The sequence below is a fragment of the Thermobia domestica genome, unplaced genomic scaffold (genome assembly GCF_964235325.1).
Source record: "Thermobia domestica unplaced genomic scaffold, izTheDome1.hap1.1 HAP1_SCAFFOLD_2182, whole genome shotgun sequence".
Taxonomy (NCBI): Eukaryota; Metazoa; Arthropoda; class Insecta; order Zygentoma; family Lepismatidae; genus Thermobia; species Thermobia domestica.
The window spans coordinates 4,918-11,525 of record NW_027657884.1 but is presented as its reverse complement, the minus strand read 5'-3'; the positions used below and the strand labels follow the sequence as shown (position 1 = coordinate 11,525).

General features: G+C 38.1%; 1 non-coding gene across 1 annotated transcript; it reads right to left on the bottom strand.

The window, feature by feature from the left end:
• Nucleotides 1-1,536: 1,536 nt before the first annotated feature.
• On the bottom strand, nt 1,537-1,655 carry LOC145678244 (5S ribosomal RNA). Its single transcript, XR_014130321.1, has one exon. It is a non-coding gene; the product is annotated as a 5S ribosomal RNA (ribosomal RNA).
• Nucleotides 1,656-6,608: the final 4,953 nt, after the last annotated feature.

The window sequence follows — 6,608 nt, the reverse complement described above, 5'->3', positions numbered from 1 at the left end:
ATCTTGGATAGCTTGGAAGTCTTCTTGAAGAGTGCATTTGATCTTGAGAAAACCTTTCATGAAACGAAAGGTGGGCGTTTCTTTACATTGTTTTTGCATCTTAGCTATGAGGTCGTAGCCCCGAGAGTACGGACAGTTGTAGATGTATAGCCAGGTCTTGGAAGATTCGCCAGTGGCATCCATCGGTTCGGGAGTGTTCTCAGCTCCAGCAAGGGCCGCAAATGTGTTGGAGGTAGGAATTGGTGTAACAGGTTCGGTAGATGGTTTACAAGTTCTCTTGGGTAGCTGAAACTCGTTGTTATGTGCTTCTGAAGATGAATGACGTGCTGAAGTAAAATCGGTGGACTGTCTCTGAGTCACTGATTGGATCATTTGGAGGGCCATTTTGTTGTAGTCTGGCGAAGTCTGCTGTACCGAGGGAGAAGAGGAGACGGTCTGCGATGAGGGAGTAGGTTCCCCATAGAGGTCCCTATGGTGGGATTGTAAGTGCGGGCCTGAGCACCAGCCGCATGCCGTTTCTCTGCCTATAATGTCTCCCATGAATCAAGTCAGTTTTGTTACTACTTCAAGCGTGCACCCGAGTGCATCAAATGAAAAGCAAGGCAGTTGGCGCGAATTGAAACACGTACTGTAATTTAAATGAAGTCGATAAATCGGCGGACACATCTAATTTTGCTGAACGAGTGAGTCATCATGCCACCAAAAACTAGCGGAAAGGCTGCAAAGAAGGCTGGTAAAGCCCAAAAGAATATCTCCAAGGGAGATAAGAAGAAGAAGAGGAGGAGGAAGGAGAGCTATGCCATTTACATCTACAAAGTTTTGAAGCAAGTGCATCCTGACACTGGCATATCTAGCAAAGCTATGAGTATCATGAACAGCTTTGTTAATGACATCTTCGAGCGTATTGCTGCTGAAGCTTCTCGTTTGGCCCATTACAATAAGCGGTCAACTATCACCAGCCGGGAAATCCAAACAGCTGTGCGCCTTCTTTTGCCTGGTGAACTTGCCAAGCACGCTGTAAGTGAGGGTACGAAGGCTGTTACCAAGTACACAAGCTCTAAGTAAAAATCTTCTTCAAGATTTTTCATTTCAAACGGTCCTTGTCAGGACCAACACATTATTCGAAAGAGTTAAATCACGAAATTTGCTTCATTCTGTTATGTAGAAACACCTTGAAATCCAATTTCTATATGCTGTTAGTAAAAAAGTAAAGCACATAGCGGAGATGTGTCGTGCTTGTATACGAAAGGCATTTACTCGCCGGAGATCTACACTTAGTCATAATAATTTACTTTTAAAAAGTGGTAATACATTCCGTGTTAAGTATAGTAGTAGGTGCACACGGATCGGAAATCAGGTTATTTTAATGTGCCGTGCAAATAAACAGGCTGTTAGTGTAAGAAATAGTGGGTATAACGCTTAGAATATCGATTAATCGCTATGAAATAATGTTGATAAATTATCTCTTGAAAGTACTATAAAATTAATGTTTCTAGTATTTTCGTACTTGAAGGATAATGAAATTTGAAAAAGAGATGCCAACAGCACCTGGTGTTCCCAGGCGGTCACCCATCCAAGTACTGACCAGGCCCGATGCTGCTTGACTTCGGTGATCGGACGAGAACCGGTATATTCAGCATGGTATGGCCGTTGGCAACTACCTTTTCTTCAATGTCCTGTTAAGGAAGTATGTTTTAAGTAAGAATTGACATTATTAACTATAAAGGCAAGCATATTAACGTCGTTAACATTACTTGGAATATACTAATATTCGAATAAATATTTGAATGTTCGAATGATGAGTGATTCGGATGTTCATAGTGCCACTATGTCCTATCGAGTTTACTATCACGAACCACGTATGAAATTGTATATAAATAAATAAAAATAAATCCTTTATTAAGTATTGATTACAGGAAAAAGGCAAACTTACATTCTTTAATGTACACAATGAAATGTATGAAAGATATTTTTAAGATATGTTTCACTTACCCTTTATAACGCAAGGTAGTTTTCAGTGTAGCATCCTCTTCAGCTGCGAGATAACGTAAGGCAGATGATCATTCAGTCGTGAAGCACTAAAATGTAATATACATTTTAACTATTATCGATAAGAATTATTTACTGCAGGGATGCAAATAAAGTGAGGCAAATTAGTAAATAAAAACCGATACTGTAACTGATAATGTAATTACGTATCTGTATTAGTTGTATATACAGTAATCGCACGATTATCCGCGGAGTTGGATGTTGGCATAATCGCGCATAATCAGCAGTATGAGCAGAAAAGGGAAATGAAATGAAATCTTTAGATTTACGTCGCATACTTATACCGGTTACGCTAAAGGAGACGGTGATGATGAGTACTGAATGAAGAAAGTGGGAGGAAACGGGAGAAACCCGAGAAAACCCATGAGCACGGTCTTTATGCACGACAAAGTTCACACGGCACGAGCTGGGATTGAACCAGGGACCCCAAGCACCGGAGGCCAAAAAAGGGACAAAAAGTCTTTCGTGCAACTTTCGTTTTCGGTAAAAAGTTTACACATAATTTAGAAAGAGTAGTTTTCTGGTCTTTTTATTTCACAAGTTGGTTCATGTCTATATTTTTTACATGCATAAAAAATTTTTCAACTCCCTTGCTTAGTTCCTGTTAAAGACCTCTACCTCTGATTGTATTTTTTGCACATATTCTTATTGTTTTCAGACAACATTTCTAAGAGCGTAATTTATCGTCAGCAAGAAAAGAAAAGGAAAGCCTCGGATAGTGGAATGTGTACTGTATATATATATATATATATATATATATATATATATATATATATATATATATATATATATATATATATATATATATATATATATATACGTATTAGTATATAGTTTTATTTTATACGTCTCCTATTATTACACAATGTGCAGATATTGTGAAAGCGCAAGTAAATATGTATAACTCCCCGTTCTGCACTTAATAACTTGAAAGAAGTTCGGGGAAGGTAGTGTAACAGAAAGTGCAAACAGAAATGAGGGTTTACAGGCATTTAATATTATTCCGTAGTAGTATGATTTTTTGTAAAATATATATAATATATATATATATATATATATATATATATATATATATATATATATATATATATATATATATATACATACATATTCAATGATATAGTAAGAGGTTAGCAGCACTGATAGAACTGCAGAAAGTACAAAACCGTTAATAAGAAAGAGAGAGAGATGGTGGCCGCTTTTGTGCTTTTCATTGGCTAATTCCGAATTGCGCGCGAATACGTACGAGATTTCTTTCTTTTTCCTCTTCGCAGCCCAGATGTTGCCAATTAGAAGTTTTTAGTACTACATTTGTATGAAAATGTTGCCTTTAAGAAATGTGGTTTGCATACGGAGAAAAGAGCAAAATGAATATTTATCTTAGTGGGCATGAAAAAAGACGAAACATTTTGCAAGATGGACACACGAACTTCCTTAATGCAGGCGTTCAGTACATTATTGTAAAGAAAAAAACACTAAAAAGAATTACTTCAATATCCCTAGCAACATTCAACAATTCATAGAGAAAAATCTTTATTTTGAGAACAATGGAAAACTATGTAATTGTAGATAACTACTAAATTTAATGATTAAGGAAAACGTTTAGGCCCGGCCCTTCAGAAAGAAAGTGCACAGAATTTTCTCTCATGGAAGCAATTGCAAAATCAACATTTTGTTTGCAGTTATAATTAGAGGATCTATATACAGGGTGTTCGAAAAAGAATGTATCCTCTTGAAAGAAAATATTCTCTGGGCCCCTAATCCTTTATATACCGAAAGGAAGTTTGTATAGCATTTTTTCTTACCTTCGTTAGAAGAATTGAAAGTGACTACTATCGTGACACGGGAGATATTTGATCGATAGTCGAATTACTCCCATGCTCGAATGAACACGTCTCTTGTAAGGAGAGGAAAGGCTTCTGTGATCCGCTATCGCAGCTGTGTCATATCTGCAGAGAATGTTAGGACACAAACGTGATCTTTGAGAGCCTCGTGAAAAGAAGTCGCATAGTATCATGTGTGGAGACATCGGGGCCATCTGAAGAACGCTTCATCATTAGGACCAAGGGCGAGTTACGAAACACTCTGGGATATATTTATTAACATAACTTCTCGTCATTCTGCAAGTGTGGTGGAGCTCCATCCTATTGGAAAAGGAAACCTCGGGAGCCCTCTTCATGTGTAGGTATCGTTCACATCTGAAGCATGTGAAGATAGATTACTGTACTATCGTGTACCTAAAATCATTTTCTACGAATACGAACATGTCTACACTGAAGGCAGTGCAGCTCTTTTTCTCTTTTTTTTTTGGTCATGTATTGTAACGCGGGGCAATGCACACAATAACATGTAATGTTGTGTATCATCATAAAGGGCCAGGGCGATGATTGGATCTTGATGGACGTGGAGAACTGATAGGTGATGTGAGTGGTATTGTGATCTATGGTTGTATGTTTACTGATGAATGCATAAGGAGAGGTGAAGGGGTTGCCTTTTTTTTTATGTCGATCGGCAGGGAAGCGATTGGGAAACTTTTGACTTTGTTTTTCAACCGAATATATTGATTGAATAGGTCGCCGACAATTTTACGGGGCGTCACGTCGTTGCCTTTTTCATGTCGATCGCGAGCGAAGCGAGCGTTTTTTTTTTTTTTTTTTTTTACCGACAATATGTATTGAATCGGTTGCCAACACCTTTAGGGGCGCGTCACGTCCTTCTTTCTGTGCTGATCGCGAGCGAAGCGAGCGCGAAATTTTTGACTTTTTTTTTTTTTTTTTTACCCACAATATTTATTCAATCGGTCGCCAACACTTTTAGGGGTGCGTCACGTCCTCTTTTCTCTGCTGATCGCGAGCGAAGCGAGCGCGAAATTTTGACCTTTTTTTCTCTTTTTAATTCTTTTTTTTTTCTTTAAGAAAAAATATTGATTTCATAGGTCGCCAACATTTTTACGGGATGGAACATCGTTTATTTGTTTTTCCAACCGTCTTTCTGTCTTGAGCCCCCGCCAAGTTAACTTTATGGTGGACAAAAACTATGTGCGGTGGGTTACCGCGGGGTTCTCCCGTTTCCTCCCACTTTCTTCATTCCACCACCATTTCAATCATTTCTCATAATCAGCGCCTCTTTTAGCCTAAGCGGCATAACGTGGGACGTAAAACAAAGATTTCCTTTAGTTGCTTTCTGTCTTGATTACGAGCGCGAAATTTTTTACTTTTTTTTTCTTTCTTTTGATATTATTCATTTAATAGGACGGCAACACCTTTACGGGCCGCCGCGTCGTCGTTTACACTTCTTCAGCCCATATTCTTTCTGCTTGTTCGTTTTCCGGCATCTTGTTATCACCGCCCGCGGGAATGCCTATGTCTTTCATCGCTTTTTGAAGCAAATCTTTAATAAATATGCACTCTCACATTTCTACTAATATGCATACCACAGTGGATAGACTGTAACTAGGAAAGCAGAAGCCTGCATATCATATTATTTAACAGTTGAAAGTGAACTGCCATTTTAAGTTTGATTTTGATCAGATGAGTGCAGTTCAACTCGTCGACAATTGTGAAGATTCTCGAGGTTAGGGACCATCCATTTTGTGCTTTGTAATGAAAATGGCTGCAGCCAAACTTCTCTGATCTGAATGAAACTTGGCATGATGATACATCTTGACCTGCTCTACAAGTTTATTTAGTATTTTCCGTTGCGCAGGCTTTTGCTTCTCCAGGTTCTCCCATGGAACTGAGAAACGTATTCAGTCGAACTTCTGCGGTAAGTCAGTATATCATCCTGAGAAGTTTGATCGAGATAGCAGAGGTTCGACTATTCGTTTTTCAATTCCATGTGATATTACAACACGGTGAACTAAATTTATATAGAAACACTTTGATTTTGTTTTGTTTTTTGCTAGCATTAAACTGAGAAAATGTTATTGAATAGACAGAGAACACCACTCAAAGAAAAGTACATCATAAGAATATATATATGGTTGCTGTGGTTCTCGGTTTAATTTGCTAGTTAAGAAACTTGCTCTAAATAAGTACATCTTACAGGTGAAAAACTAAGCCAGGCGATAGAATTAAATATAAAGTTATACACTTTTATTTTACGTTTACTAGTGTTGGGTTACTACTGTAAAATAAGTCAGTATATATGAAAGATAACTGTATTAGGTACTATTTTCCACCGGCGGTGTATTCTTGCATAGTGTACTTAATGTTTACAAGCGGGGCGCTACTAGTATGGATGCATGACAAGTGCTATTGAAACTCGAAAACTAACTGGTTTCCACTACCCTTGCTTATACGTATACCCGCGTCGCCTTCGCTCCTGTTCACTTTGGACGCACATTCTTGCTATCGCTCAGGCCCCCAGCTTTCTCCTGTTTTGGCTCCCTTAAATAGTATTCGTGCTTTTTATTGGCCACCTGGCAAAGCACTTGTAATGATTTTACACCAGTAACTCTAAAATACATGTGTATTACTTTATTTAATTCTGTCGTCTGCAGAATTTTTTTTTTTTTCGTACAAATATGCCTTTTCATGCAGAACACTGAATTTTGCCTG